Here is a 16,786-nt window from a genome sequence, read left to right as displayed (position 1 = left end):
CCACAGGCTACCTAAAGCTTCTGTGATACTCTAATGAGAATCTCATTAGATTCAAAGGTCGTTGGAAAGTATATTGTTATTAGCTAATGGAAATGTAGTCCCTGAACAAAAACTAAATTAATGATCTCTTTTACAGAAACAATATTGTGAAAAAGTGTGGTCATTGCCATTTCACAGCCTATGCTGCGCCAGCACTGTAACACACGGTGGCCATTCGGGACCAATATTTGGAGGATGGCCTCTTTCTCTGTGCAAGTTTGGACACACCCTGGTGCCCCAAGCCTTGCCTCACATCCAGACTCTAGCAAGTACTGCATAGTTTGATTTTTTGTTGTTGTTTAGTCGATAAATTGTGTCTGACTCTTTGTGACCCTGTGGACTTTAGCTCGCCAGGCTTCCCTGTCCTTCACTGTCTCCCAGAGTTTGCTCAAACTGATGTCCATTGAGTCGGTGATGCCATCCAACCATCTCATCCTCCGTCGCCCCCTTCTCCTCCTGCTCTCAATCTTTCCCAGCATCAGGGCCTTTTCCAGTGAGTTGATTCTTCCCATCTGGTGGCCAAAGTATCAGGGCTTCAGCTTCAGCATCAGTCCATCCAATGAATATTTAGGGTTGATTTCCTTTAGGATTGATGGGTTTGATCTCCTTGCTGTCCAAGGGACTATTTATGGAAAACTCCAAAATTTCAAATAAATGGAACTGCCATGTTCCCACTACTCAGCTTCTATGATTAACAGCCAATTTTATTTCATCATTTGCTTCCTTCTTCCACCGCAGCTTATTTTGAAGCAGGTGTTATAAATTTTAATCTGTGACGGTATCAGGATACACCTCTAAAACATAAGTACTCTTCTGTTTAAAAACCATAGCTGCGATACCACTGTCTCATCCTAAAAAACTGACAGTAATTTTTTAATCCCAACACAGCCAGTGTTCCATTAGAGTCCGTCAGAATCTATATGAGATCCCCTATTCTGTAACTAGGGCTTTCCAGATGGCTCTAGTGATAAGAACCTGCCTGCCGATGCAGGAGATGTAAGAGACACAACTGAAGGGACTTAGCACAGCACGTGCTGTAACTGATTGATACGTCTCTGAATTTTCTTTTGGTCTGTAGGCTCTTTCTCCACCTCATCAGTTTTTAAATAGTAAACTTTTTGTTTTTTTAGGTTTTTTGAATGTGGACCATGTTTAAAATCTCTTTACTGTATTTATTACAATATTGCTTCTGTATTATGTTTTCGGTTTTTTGGCCAGGAGGCATGTGGAAGCTTAGTTCCCTGACCACCCCCTCCCTTAGTTGGAAGGTGAAGTCTTAACTACTAGACCTCCAGGGAAGTCCCACCAATATAGTTTTTGACATTTAGGATGACCGTGTCTGGGGTCACAGGAGCTTGTGGTCACGCTTACAGCACTAACAATGGCTGCCTTTTATAGCATTCTTGTGTGCCAGGCACTGTGGCCAGTGCTTTGCATGTATTATCTCATTTAATCCTTAAAGCAATCCAGCTCCTGCTGCTGCTGCTGCTAAAGCCCCAATTTATAGATGGAAAGCTGAGGATTAGAGAGATGAAGAAATTTGACTGGGGACACGTGTGCTAAGTCGCTTCAGTCATCAGACTCTTTGCGACCCTAGGGATGATAGCCAGCCAGGCTCCTCTCTCCGTGGGGATTCTCCAGGCAAGAACATGGGTGTGGGTTGCCGTATCCTCTTCCAAGGGATCTTCCCAACCCATAGTTAATAAGAAACAGAGCTGAGATCCCAAACCACCTTATTCTGATTCCAAAGTCCATGTTGCTAACCTCTAGGCTATACTGCCTGGGATTCTAAATGCCTCGGGAGAAACCAATGCCACTCTGAGGGTGGTTTTATTATTCTTGGTACCTTTATGTGTATTTGAAATCTTTCTTAAGTTGACAAGGGAAATTGACCATCGTAAAATGTCCATGTAGTGGATCAACAGACATGTATTGAGCACCTTCTGTGTACACAGAGCAGGGTAGGAGCTGGGTGGAATCAGCAGATTAACAAAATTGGATCACTGCCTTCTAAATGTCACAATCCAGAGGCAAGTGTGGAGGCAGGCAGACGGATACACAAGCAGAGGCAAGGCAAAGTGGACTGTGGTGTGTGCTCACAAAGAGCTACCCATGAAAAGGGATGCAGAACGGAGAGAAGGAATTCTAATTTGTGGAGGGTGGGGGGCGCGGGGGGAGTTGAAAAGCTTTTGAGAGCGTGGGAGCTGCAAGGCCCTTGAATGAAGAGCAGGATATTAGGTTTGGGATAAAGATTAGGTGCATGGGGAGTGAAGACAATGGATATGACAAGATAATACCAGGTTCTAATGACGTGTATCTGGGGCTGCTGTTTCCCCCTGTTGATTTGATAGAAACGCACAGAGAACAACCCTGCACCTCGTACCACAGGCAGATGGAAATGCACTCCAGCCAGGGTCCAGGTTGGGGTGACCATAGTAGGCGCTTACTGACCATCCAGATTAACTGCCTAGGATCTCTGTGCTGGTCTCTTTTAAAAAGCCCAGATTGTCTTTGATTATTCGTGGCCACGGTCCCTATGACCCTTGCTGCCACTTACCTCATCAGCCGGCTTCTGACCTACAGAAACCTTGGGCTTTGCTGAGGTCAGGCAACTTGCTAGCTCCATGCTGGCGGGAGAGCCTGGGTGACTGAGATAACTAGCTTTATGCCGCTGTGATTACAAACTGACTACCATCCTGGATTGTTCTTGGTGAGCTATGACAGCTGTGACCGCCAGAGGTGGGCAGACCCTGTGCTTTAGGGCGAATCCATGAGAGTCCTTTCAGGTCTGTGACAGTAAGAAAGGAAGCTCTTCTTTCCAGGACTTGGAAGGACTTCATTTTACAACTTTTGAGAAACCTATTTCTCTGGCTTGACGGGGCTAAGCAAAGAGGGATTGCTGAGCACCAAGGTTTTCATTTCTATTTTGTTTTTTGCCATGCTGCGAGGCTTGTAGGATCTTAGTTCCCTTACTAGGGATTGAAGCCAGGTCCCTGGCACTGAAAATGCAAAGTTCTAACCTCTGGACTGCCAGGGAATTCCCTTTTCATTTCTATTTTGACAAGGAGACACAGGTTCGATTCCTGGGTCAGGAAGATCCCCTAGAGGAGGAAATGGCAACCCACTCCAGTATTATTACCTGGGAAATCCATGGACAGAGGAGCCTGGTGGGTTGCAGTCCATGGGGTGGTGAAGAGTTTTGGACACAACTTAGCGACTGAACAACAACAAGGCAACATGGCGGAAATTAGCCTTGCAATTTGATATTAAAATTTTTACATTGGTTCTTAAAACCTCCTATGCCCATATTCTACAAGACTAGACCTTTTTAGATATATTTGCTATGAGAACCTCACCATCAAGACTGTATCAAGTAAACTTTTGCTAAGGGTCATTGTGCTTAAATTACATTTTAGCGCCCTCTGCTGGGCAAATTGAATGCACCGCTGATAAACACGGATGACTTCTGCCAATGTGACCTTTTATTTTTTGTCCCCAATATGATCTTTTTTGACTTGTGCTGTTTAAACACAGGCTCTGGAGGTATACTACAGTCTGTACTAAAGAAGTTTTTCCTGTGAACAAACGCCTCTGACAAGCTATCCAGCTACCAGGGGTATTTGTCTCCAGCAGATCCATGTGTATGTAATTTACACATTTACTACATCAAAATAAACTTAGTGAAAATCAGAAATTTGTAATATTTAATTAATATTTAATTTTTGTCATTTAAATTACAATGTGTCTTGGTGTGGTCCTCTTTGGGTTGTTGATCCTATTTCAGTCTCTTGGTCCTCATCTCCCAGGAAAGGGGATTTAGACCAGATGCATAGATATCAGGGTTTTTGTTTGCAGTAAGAAATATATTTTAGACTATGATCCCATCTATATATAAAATTTTCATAAATAAGATAATAAATTTACTTTGTGAAATGCACTCTAATATTTCTTTTTCTATTGCAATCCATCTGGAAAAAAATTCTTTTCATATTCATAAACAGATGGTGACATGAAGCTTAAGAAATGTGAACTCAAGGACCTTTTCAGTTTTTTTTCTGTCTTTTTATTCTTCATCGCTATTCGTCAGCAAAATGTCATAAGACTCTATTGCATTTAGGCTTCTCCAGCATGCATTTGTCTTTCTGATTGTGAGGGAGGGACTGTTGGCAGGTGGGATTTACAGCAAACTGGATGGCAGAAAAGATATGCTGTGTCTTCCAGAGCGATTTATGTTATAGATCCCAGATATTTTATTTTTCTCCCAATCTGCAACATAACTACACAACTGATTCTTGGAATTTTATGGAGGCAGGTAGAAGTTTTTTGTTTTTTTTTCTCGGTAACCACTTAGCTCTCACTTAAGCAGGGAGAATAAGCATAGTGGTTAAGAACGTGGACTTGGGGCTGACTCAATCTGCATCCTGGTTCTTGTTTTACTAGTTATATAACTTTGGTCTGGCTACTTAACCTCTTGGGCCTCGTCTTCTTCATCTATAAAATGGGAATAATAATAGTTTCAACCTAATAGAATTGAGGTGAGGACTGAGTTAACACAGCAGACAAGCACAATAGGAGTGTTATTAGCTACTGTTAGCCTAGACTTTAATTAAGTAACATTTGAACATTTGAGCCTAACTTTACATTTTCCTCGGAGAAGGCAATGGCACCCTACTCCAGTATTCTTGCCTGGAAAATCCCACGGACAGAGGAGCCTGGTAGGCTGCAGTCAATGGGGTCACGAAGAGTTGGACATGACTAAGCGACTTCCCCTTTCCCTTTCCCTTTACATTTTCCTGATAATGCAGAAAAGTTCTATACTGATCAAATCAGATTAGTTGCTCAGTCATGTCCGACTCTTTGCGACCCCATGAATCACAGCACGCCAGGCCTCCCTGTCCATCACCAACTCCCGGAATTCACTCAGACTCACGTCCATCGAGTCAGTGATGCCATCCAGCCATCTCATCCTCTGTCGTCCCCTTCTCCTCCTGCCCCCAATCCCTCCCAGCATCAGAGTCTTTTCCAATGAGTCAGCTCTTCGCATAAGGTGGCCAAAGTACTGGAGTTTCAGCTTTAGGATCATTCCTTCCAAAGTACTTTTAAAACAGTGACTTTAAAGCAGTAGCTTGAGCTATTATATTACGCCAGGTAAAATATTTGGCAGAAACCAACACAATTCTGTGAAGCAATTATCCCTCAGTTTAAAAATACATACGTTTTTAAAAATGTTTTTTAAAAAAGTGTTTTCAGTAATAGCATAGCTATCTTTTATAGGTCTAAATTGTTTGGCCTGTCTTTTTAAAAAAAAAAAAAAAAAAAAAAACCTAACAAATCAACCTAAACAGCTACCACATAAACTTTTATGCATGTGGTCTAGAAGTAAATATTCTACCTGTCACAGGAATAAACAGATCAAGAAAGGAAATGAGGATTGGTTGCATGTGCCTTCTTGCTTATGACCAGCTGTTGCTATCTGTGGGGATAACAGTCTTCTGCTATAGCTAGCTGCTTAAGGAGCTTCCCTGGTGGCTCAGAGGGTAAAGCGTCTGCCTGCAATGCAGGAGACCTGGATTTGATCCCTGGATCAGGAAGATCCCCTGGAGAAGAAAATGGCACCCCACTCCAGTACTCTTGCCTGGAAAATCCCATGGACAGAGAAGCCTGGTAGACTACAGTCCATGGGATCGCAAAGGGTCGACTGAGCCACTTCGCTTTCTTTTCTTTCTTTAAGTGGCCACAGGGAAATGGGTGTGTGTGCAGTGCCTAAGTATAATTGAACTAAACCACTTCTAGGACTTACACTGTATTTATGGGGGTTTTCACGCGATCACAGTGAGAAGAGAGAACAGTATACATGGAATAAAGATATTTTTCCAGGGACTTCCCTGGCTGCCCAGTGGCTAAGACTCCGTGCTTCCACTGCAGGGGTGTGGATTTGATCCTTGGTCAGGGAACTAAGAGCTCACATGTTTCAGGGTGCAGTCAAAAAAAAAAAAAAGATATTTTCCTAAATATGGCCCAAAAGGAACAGTAGAACTGTTTCCTCTCCCTGGCTTCTCACTCTTGCTAGACACGAAGCTTGCCCCAGGAACCCTCCCTGACCCTGTGATCTTGCCCCAGGAACCCTCCCTGACCCTGTGATCTTGCCCCAGGAACCCTCCCTGACCCCTCAGTCTTCCCTCCCCTGGCCCTTCCCCATGGACTTCATTAGTCCACATCTGTGTCCCTGCAGCCTCCTCTGGGTTGTCTTCACACTTGTAAGCGAAATCTCTCCTCTGTTCTCTTAGGTCTCTGGCTGAGCCTAAGGATTAGACATAAGACAGATGAACAGGAGAAAAGCATACAGGTCTTATTTAGTAGTTTTTGTATGTACATAGGAGCCTTCATGAAAATAACAGAAACCCAAAGAAGCAGTTAAGGGCCACACTCACACACCAGGTTGAACAAAGAGCAGTTTCTAACATGTGACAAAACATGGGGTCTGAACTAGGGCAGTTAATCCTGGAGAAGTGGCTGGGAAGAAAGGGGTTATTTTGACAAGGTTTGTTTGCACAGGTTTCTCTTGCCTGTCACTCCCTGTCTCTGGTGATAAGATGGCTTTTTTCCCCTCCTGGTTCAGGGAGGGCACCTATCACATGAGAATTTTATCTCCTGCTTTCAGGAAGAAAAAGGAAGGTCAGAGTGACCTTTTTACATATGCTGGTTCTCTAGGGACTTTAACTCAAAATATCAATATGCCCAAGTGGCATCATTTAGTGTGACATGCTCAGAACCCCCTATAAGACCTAAGGTCTTTCCAACATACCTTCCATGCCACTGCTAGGCCTAATCTTTTTTTAAGTTTCTTCTTCTTTTTTAAGCCCATTTTTTTCCCCTTCATTAATTTATGCATTTGGAAGCCAATTCTGAGAGACTAACATGCAGGGAACACAGATGTCAAAACCTTTGGTTTGAAAAAACACGATTTAGTAGGAGAGAAAAAAAAATTGTGAGAGTACCTCATGATGCATAGATAATCAATGTGAATACATGATCTAGGCAGAGCCTGAGAGAGGTTGATAAATCACCCTTGGGCAATCCAAGCTTTCACAGAAGCAATACAGTCAAGGAGTTTTAAAGACTGAGTTTGTCAGGAAGGCAATTTCTCAGTAAATGTGTATCACACTCAAAATGGGCGAAAAAGTCATAAAGAAGAACTTCCCTGATGGTTCAGTGGCTAAGACTCCATGCTCCCAATACTGGGGACCTGGGTTCCATCCCTGGTCAGGGAACTAGATCCCACATGCCACAGATAAGACCTGGCACAGCCAAATAAATAAATCTTTTTTTGTTTGTTTTCAATAATGAAGAGGCATTATTTCAAGATCAAGCCCAATCTTTTAAAAATATTTCTCTGAACTCTTCGTCCTCTCTTCTTAAACGTTCATCACTCCTTCAGCTTCCACTTTGCCCATTGCAGATGGCTGCTTGAGTCCTGACTGGCCTCTTGAACGACCTCCAGACACCCTCTGGCATCTTCCCGCTGAACATCTTTATCCACATGACCAAGCAGACCTTGCCACACTCCCCAAGTCAATGATTTCTGTGCAGGGCCCTGACTTCTGCTCAGTCACTAGGGCTAATGATTCAGAAGTTATTGGTTCCTTCCAGGTCCTCAGCAGGACACAGAACTCATGGGTCTCTGTCCATTGCCTTCTCCCTTCTCCCCTTCCTCTTTTTTTTTTTTTTTTGCTCCTCCCCCCCGCCCCCACCCCCCCACCTATTAGTGTTCAAGAATAATCAACAGGGGCTTCCCTGGCGGTCCAGTGGTTAAGACTCCCAGCTTCCACTGCAAGGGATGCAATTTCCGTCCTTGGTCAGGGAACTGAGATCCCATAAGCCCTGTGTTGTGCAGCTAAAAGAATACATAAATAAAGTGTGTGCTCAATAACATTCTTTTTAAAACTAAGAATGGCAAGCAACTAAAAAAAACAAAAATTTGAGAATGTGCTGGATATTGTGTTTGAAAAGTTAATTGTAGAAATTACGTGAGGACTCGGATGTTGAGCCTCTTAATTTGCTTCTGCCAGGCCTTGGGATTGTAGTAATCCAGGATTCCTTTAATCCAATTTCAGGATCTGAGCTTTTCTGGGTCAGCCAGATGAGACAGAGCTGACCCAGCCTGCAGGTTTATTTCTGGTTCTCCTCACTCTTGTGATGCAGACTTTTGGTGGCTCAGCCCCCTATGGCCAGTCTCCCAGTGCCCAGAGCCCGGGGCCCCCAGAGCTCGCAAGGCACGTCTCAGCATCCTGTTTAAGACCCTCCAATCTCTTTCGGGTAAAAGAGCCCTAAATGCCTGGCTTTCTGGATTTCCATTTCCATCTGCTCCCCTATCTCGGAGCAATTATTCCTTGTCATCTTCTCAGTTTTTTTTTTTTTTTTTTTTTGAGACATAGTCTTGTACTTTTTATTCAGATTTTTCAGGTGTATTCAGGCAGAGGGTCGGCACCAGTCTATCATTACCAAAAGCACAAAGAAACTTGAGGGACCACCATCCTAGAGGCTCAGTCACTAAAGAATCTGCCGGCAATGCAGGAGACACAGGTTTGATGCCTGGGTCGAGAATATCCCCTGGAGGAAGAAATGGCCACCCACTTCAGTAATCTTGCCTGGAAAATCCTATGAACAGAGGAGCCTGGTGAGCTCTAGCCCGTGGGGTCTCAAGAGTCAGGTACAACTTAGCGGCTAAACCACCACGACCACGCTAGACTGTGCCGATGATTTTTTAATATCTCTGATCTTTCTTCCTCCCACTTTCCTCTCTGGTGCCAAATCAGTATTTTTTAAAACAATATTTCCATCAAGTCATTTCCCTGCTCAAAAACAAAACACTTCAATGATGCTGTATGTGGTAGCTCTGTACTATATCAACTTAGCAAGACTGGAATTTCCCAGAATTTCCTTTCCCGAATGGTTCTGGATCAGCGTCGGCCAATAGAGACACTCTGAATCATATTTGCAAGGTAGAAATAAAGCAGCTGCCAAGTTTTTTTTTTTTTTTTGCTTTAATGTTTTCATGGCTGGTGGAAGGTGCCAGGTACATTGTCTTGATTGGCAGGTAGATCACACCATGTTGGGGGGTTGTCCTTCCCTTCTCCCCCAATTCACACGCACCTAGAATCTCAGAACGAAACCTTATGTGGAAATAGGGCCTTTGCAAATGTAATTAGTTACATTAAGATGAAGTCTTACTAGGTCAGGGCAGATCCTGGATCCAGAGACTGATGTCCTTATAAGAAGGCCACAGGAAGACATAGAAATGCAGACGCATAGAGGACAGCCCTGTGAAAACGGAGGCAGAGATCAGAGATCTGCAGCTGTAAGGACTACCAGCCACCACCAGAAGTTAGAGAGGAGTCTCTGCCAGATCCTCCTGGGAGGGGGCGTACGGCCCTTTCAGGACCTTGATTTTAGCCTCCACAAGTTGAAGCGAATACATTTCTGTAGTTTTGAGCTGTACGATCTGTAATGCTGTGTCAGGGCAGCCCTAGCAAATGAATTCACCCCTCCTCCCGGTAGGTCTCCTCCTCTATTTCCTCCAACTCCCGGACTGAGCGCTTGTGGCTCCCTCGTGAAGGGTGAAGGGTTCCAGCGTCTCCTCCACGGCAAGCACTGCAGCCTGTGGCATATGCGACCTTAGATTCCTGACCAGGGATTGAACCTGAATCCCCTGCAGAAGGCAGAGTCTTAACCACTGGCCCACCAGGGAAGTCCCAGGAATTGTCTTTTCCATGGAACCTTAAGGACCCTAACTCTCCCCTCCCCCCTCCCCCACACACAAAATGCATTTTCATGACTTCAGCACTTTGCTTAACCCTTTTCCCTTAATCGTTCCCTTTCCCAAGAACTTTCCCAGTGTCACTCTCAGCCTTGTGGTACAAAGGAAACACCTTTTCCTCTTAAGTCAGACTGACCTGTGTTTGAAGGTCAGCTCTATCTATAACCTGCTACCAATTTCTTAGATTCTCTAAGCCTCAGTCTCATATCATAAAACTCCTGTTACACATGTAAAATAATATTTAATAAAGTCACATACATGTGTCTGGTTCCCCTTTTAGACTACAGCTCTTCAACTTTTACAAACTATAACCGACGGTGAGAATATATTTTGTATTGCAACTCAGTTCACACACGTAACACAGTCTCATCCCACTGCCCCATATACATAGAAAACAGAAACAAGTCTCATGAGTGGTGCGTGTCCGTGCCACCTGCAGGACATACACATGATTCTGTTCCTTCATGTAGTGCTCATGACTCACTAAACGGACCTCACGAAGCACAGACATTGAAAAATGCCGAGACGGTTTGGGTTCTCTTATGTTAGGGAGCACGTTTTATTTATTTTTGCATTGTTCCTGGCAAGCACAGTGCCTGGCACAAAGCGGGTATCTGACAAATACTTGCCATAGACTTGAGTTTCGCTTGCAGGCAGGAATCTTGTCTTGGTTATCTTGTATCCATCCCACAGCTAGTATAATTCTTCCCACAACGTTTAGAGATCAAATAGCTAAGTTCTAGGCCTACTGCCAGGCTTTGGAGATCAAACATTTGTTGTCTTTTTTTACATATATTTATTTTTATTTATGTATTTATTTGGCTGCACCGAGTCTTAGTTGTGGCATACGGGATTTTTTTTTTTGAAGATTTATTTATTTATTTTTGGCTGTGCTGGGTCTTCATTGCTGGGCAGGCTTTCTCTAGTTGCAGTGATCAGGGGCTATTCTTTGTTGCCATCCGCGGGCTTTTCATTGCCGCTTCTCTTGTTATGGAGCATGGGCTTCAGTGGTTCCAGCACGTGGGCTCAGAAGTTGTGGCACACGGGCTCAGTTGTCCCTAGGCGTGTGGGATTTCCTGGACCAGAGATCAAACCTGTGTCGCCTGCATTAGCAGGCGGATTCTTAACCACTGGACCACAAGGGAAGCCGCGTGCGGAACCTTTAGTTGCAGCGTGCGGGATTTTTAGTTGCGGCATTCAAACTCTTTGTTGCAACATGTGGGATCTAGTTCCCCGACCAGGGATGGAACTGGGGCCCCTCGCACTGGGAGTATGGAGCCCTAGCCACAGGACCACCAGGGAAGTCCCAGAGAGCAAACATTTAGGTCAATCAGTATCTGCCAGGCACCTACTATGTGGTGATACGTCAGTGCCAGATTGCTGACTCCTTCCCTTGACTATCTTAAAAGCAGTGTGGGATTGCTGAGAGGGGGATACTGAATAATGCTGCCCACCTGAGAAACTTGAAAAAGAAATAAGGGACATGGAGGCCAAAATACCACCTTTATTATTAATAAGAACTAGATCAGAGAACATATAATGATGTGAGAACCAGTCTGGCCTGTTAATTAAACCTGAAGTGGAGACAAGGCTGAACTAGGCCTTCCCTATGCTGAAGGCCTACACAGACCACGCAGAAGGTGGCTCAGACCCAGGAGGAAAGTGGGAGGAGCTGAATTCAGCAGAGCCAGCTTGTTTTCCTAAAATGCACCCTTTAGACAAGTCACTCCTCCCCTGACTAGGGACAGAAGGGATCAAAGGGCATGGAGAGACCAGACATAGTACCAACTGAGTACATATAGTATGTATTTGCATGCATTGAATAATAAAACAATCCAAAAGTGAAAGTTGCTCAGTCGTCTCCGACTCTTTGTGACCCCATGGACTATACAGTCCATGAAATTCACCAGGCCAGAATACTGGAGTGGGCAGCCTTTCCCTTCTCCAGGGGATCTTCCCAACCCAGGGATTGAACCCAGGTCTCCTGAATTGCAGGTGGATTCTTTACCAGCTGAGCCACAAGGGAAGCCCAAACAATCCAAGGGATATCACAAAATGCGGTGGTGGTTTAGTCCCTAAGTCATGTTCGACTCTTTGCAACCCCATGGACTGTAGCCCGCCAGGCTCCTCTGCCCACAGGCTTTCCCAGTTGAGAACACTGGATTGGGTTGCCATTTGCTTCTCAAGGGGATCTTCCTGACCCAAGAATCAAGCCTGGATCTCCTGCAATGTACCAACTGAGCTCTGAGGGAAGATTGCAAAAAATGGGATCTAATTATTTGCTAAATGGAGTTGACACTTGCATTTCTCAAGTCTGATTGTTCATCAAAACTTGAGGGACATTATTAAGTAATTAGAGGCCCTCTCTACCCCCCTCCTCAGCTTTAATATGCTTGCCATGAAACCCAGAAATCTGACTTGAAAGCTTCCTGGGTAATTTCGGTATGCAGGTGTGGGCTGAGAAGCATTGACTGAGAGGAGGTAGGCAAGTGATCTGGACTCAAGGAGGTCTTATTGAGGAGGAAATTGCACTGACATTGCAGGGTAAGGACTGAGATAGTCATAAAGGAGACAGCAAAGCACCTGTGCCGGAAGGAGAACAGTAAGTAGAAGGACTCCAGAAATAACTGGCTCAGGGGTAAAGTCAAGACCTTGTTCTTGAAAACCCTTACAAAGTTTATCCCTGGAAAATAATCTGTGCTAACAAATGACAAGACATATCTCAGCATGGCTTAGTGGGAAAGACCATGAACTGTTGAGTTATGAGATGGTTCCTGGTTGTGTGACTTTGCCTCCGTCACAATATCCATCACCCAGATATTTAAGGATCATTTTTAAGTGGTGCAGGCAGGGGGACCCCTTCCAGGGTGGGCTCTTGTCTAACACTCAGAAACAAATTGTCTCAGGAGATACAGTGCGAAGCAAAAGACTTTACTGGGAAGGGGTGCCCAGGAGGAGAGCAGCAGAGCAAGGGACCCCAGGACCCCAGGTATGTGGCTTGAAGTCTCGGGTTTTACGGTAATGGGGTTAGTTTCTGGGTTGTCTCTGGCCAATCATTTAGACTCAGTGACCTTCCTTGTGGCACACACATCTCTTAGCCAAGATGGATTCCAGCGCAAAGGGTTCTGGGAACTTGGCAGGACATATCATCTCCTCCCTCCTCCTTTCAGTCCCTCTCTTATTGTCCTGGTTAGGTTTCTGCTGGCAGCATGTCATTCTTTTATCGAGACCTCCTGTTGTGAGACAACTCCGGCAAGTTGTAATCACTGTGTCTGGCCAAGGTGGACGATTTCAGTCAACGGTTCCCTGATATAAAGACTGTGTGAGTGCTCAGTTGTGTCTGAATCTTTGCAGCCCCATAGACTGCAGCCTGCCAGGCTCCTCTGTCCATGGGATTTCCCAGGCAAGAATACTGGAGTGGGTTGCCATTTCCTCCTCCAAGGGATCTTCCTGACCCAGGGATTGAACTTAAGTCTCTTGTATCTCCTGCAATGGCAGGCAGATTCTTTACCACTGCGCCACTTGGGAAACCCAAACATAAAGACTGGAGTTCTTATAGCATTCTGGGAGGTGGTTACACAGTCTTCCCTATTTCAGGAAATAACACTGCATTTACCTAGAAGCTCAGGTTACAAACCTTGGAGCCATTTTTTGATTTCTTTTCCTTACCTGTCCCCATGTCTAATCCATTAGCTAACCCTGATGATTTTCCTTCCAAACCGTATCCCAAATCTCTCAACTTCTCACTGACTCCATTATTCTCTTAAGATCATTAATTACTGAAACCTATTCAAGAGCAAGCTTTTTCAGTCTCTTTTTTCACTCTAATTAAGAGACTCTTAGCTGGCTTAAAACTCAAATTCATAAAACTAAGATCATGGCATCCGGTACTATCACTTCGTGGCAAATAGAAGGGGAAAAAGTGGAAGCAGTGACAGACTTTATTTTCTTGGGCTCGGAAATCACTGCGGATGGTGACTGCAGCCATGAAATTAAAAGATGCTTGCTCCTTGGAAGGAAAGCTATGACAAACCTAGGCAGCGTACTAAAAAACAAAGACATCACTTTGCCAACAAAGGTCCATCTAGTCAAAGCTATTGGAGAAGGAAATGGCAACCCACTCCAGTATTCTTGCCTGGAGAATCCCAGGGACAGAGGAGCCTACTGGGCTGCCGTCTGTGGGGTTGCACAGAGTTGGACTGATGCGACTTAGCAGCAGCAGCAGCAGTCAAAGCTATGGTTTTCCAGTAGTCATGTATGGATGTGAGAGTTGGACCATGTTGACTAAAAAAGATGTACAACTTGAGAGTTGTGAGTTAAGTTTTATTTGGGGCAAAATGAGGACTGCAGCCCGGGAGGCAGCATCTCAGATAGCTCTGAGAGACTGCTCCAAAGCGGCAGTGGGGGAAAGACAATATATAAGATTTTAGTGAAGGGGGAGTTCGATAACATGAAGCACTGACAAAAGGTTTTTTGTTAGTCATGAGGGTCTCATGTCACCATGAAGGGATTTAGTGCTTCTCTAGATATGAGGAGATGCAAGGATTGAGATCCTAAAATCTGTTCCTAAAAACATCCAGCTATCTAAAGACCTGTCCCATCAGATTCCCTGGAGCAGACTGCCTCACTCCACCCTGAACTCCCTTAGGGGTTGTTGAAGGTCAACAGCTATAGCAGCACCGAGTTCAATCTCCACTAGAGGCAGATGGCAAATGCCTTTGTTGTTCAGTCTTTGGCAATGCTCTTGGTAACAATTTGTAGTTGACAACCATAAAGAAGGCTAAGTGCTGAAGAACTGATGCTTTTGAATTGTGCTGGAGGAGACTCTTGAGATCAATGGATTTTTTTGTAAATATATAAATAATAGCATGAGATCCATTCTCTCTTCATAGAAACCCTGTATTAAATTTTATGCAAAGTCATTTTAATGTATTTCGATATGCAGTATTTGCTCATAATACTGCTGCTTGGGAAATTTGTTGTTTAGTAGCTCGCTAAATCGTATCTGATTCTTTGTGACCCTATGGACTGTAGCCGCCAGGCTCCTCTGTCCATGGGATTTCCCAGGCAAGATTATCGGAGTGGGTTGCCATTCCCTTCTCCAGGGATTTTCCCAACCCAGGGATCGAACCTACGTCTCCTGCACTGGCAGGTGGGTTCTTTACCCCTGAGTCACCTGAAAAGCCGCTCAGGGTATACAGCCCACAGAATGGAGCAGCTGGGGATGGCCAGGATCTATTTATCAAGCAATCAAGCAACTGCTGCTCAGATTTTGTTGGCTTGTTTTTGGAGACAGAGTATTACCCCAAAACTGATATCAATAAAAAATCAGTTGATCTAAGAAAGAAATGGAAATTTTCATTTTAGCCAAATTTGAGGATTATAATCCACAAAGAATATCTGAGAAAGCTGTAAGAGCTGTTCCACCCATCAAGGCACAAATATGTTTTTTGAGACAGAAGGCTGTAGGTGAATTGTATGATTGACAGGTTACACAACCCAGATCTGAGCACCATCATGGTGGGTCACGTGACCCCTCAGAAGATCAGGAGGGAATGTCATCTTTCAAGGAATTGTTTTGATGTTAGGAGAATGTTGCTCTTTATGGTTGATTTCTGTTGATGCAGAAGGTTCGGCATAATGCAAATACTCAGTGCACAGTAATGGGGAAAGAGGAGGCCGAAGGCCAGAGGTAAGTTGTTCACATTTTTCCTGTCTTCCCATAAAATACGAATTTTATTTCACACTGGGTTGGCCTCTTGGTGGGGGTTGAGTCAAAAGACACAACCAAGCCAAAGAATGGCATTAGGAAGCATTTATTATTTGCAGCAAGTAAGGAGAGCACTGAGGATTTCCCCCAAAGCAGTGTCTTCCTGAACAGAACTGGGAAAGTTTTAAGCTAAGGGTATATGCATATTTGTCAAGGGGCTTGGGAGGCCAACAGAGTCTAGCTTTAGTTGGACTGAAAACTAGAGTCAAAAAAAGTCAACATCCGCCCGTAGGGCAATCTGGTGGTTGAGTGCCTCAAGGGGGTTTGAATTTTGCAAAACACCTCAAGAAAGCGCTTCAGGCTAATGGGAACTATTAGAACTGGGAGTTTACAAATGATTTGTTATCTTTGCTACTGTTACTTCTATTGCCTGATAATAGACTTTTGTTTCTTGCAGTTCTGGGCGGGGGGCGATGGGCGGGGGCCGGCGATGGCCAGGTGAAGATCACAAAAACTTGTTTAGTGTTCAGTCTGTCCCACTCTTTAGGACCCCGATGACTGCAGGCTTCACTGTCCTTCACCATCCCCGAGTTCGCTCAAACTCGCGGGGTCACAGAGTCGGACATGACTAAGTGCCTAACACTACACTACTAAATGGCCATTGAGTCGGTGATGATCACAAAATGGCTTAGGCCAAAAATGGCTTCTGTTCTCTTCCTCAGCGGACCCTCTACCTCGCCTGCTAGGAAGAGGCCAGGGGAAAGAAATCAGTAGAAGAGTGGAGAGGTATGTCAGGGAGCAACCGACTTATAGGAAATCCTGAAGGCTATACCTGGCTCCTTCTAAAAGTGCAATACACATTTATCCTCATTTCTTCTGGGGCCACCTCTTCAAGGAATGAGTGTCATCTGGCGGAATTGAGGAGTTTTAATTTCAGAGGACAGTAATTGAGATCATTACATCGTCCTCTTTCGTGGTGTATTTGAGCCAGTGCGGCAAAATCCTCACTTGTGGGTCATCTGTCACTTGGTCTCAAGAAGGCGGCTGAATAAAATTCACAACTCAGGCGAATTAAGGGCAAAGCTAAGGTCCATAAGTCCCTCGCGGGCCGTTTCCGAAATACATTATCTATGAAAACATATAACAACATCTATTACGGGGGGAAAGGGAGATTGCATGCCTCTGGCCCCTCTCTTTGGCAGGGAAGCAGGTCTCTCCTC

Source organism: Bos grunniens, chromosome 23, assembly GCF_055505025.1.
Source record: "Bos grunniens cultivar Pamir isolate PY7600 chromosome 23, Bosgru_T2T1.0, whole genome shotgun sequence".
Classification (NCBI taxonomy): Eukaryota; Metazoa; Chordata; class Mammalia; order Artiodactyla; family Bovidae; genus Bos; species Bos grunniens.
Note: the sequence above shows the minus strand (reverse complement) of the source record.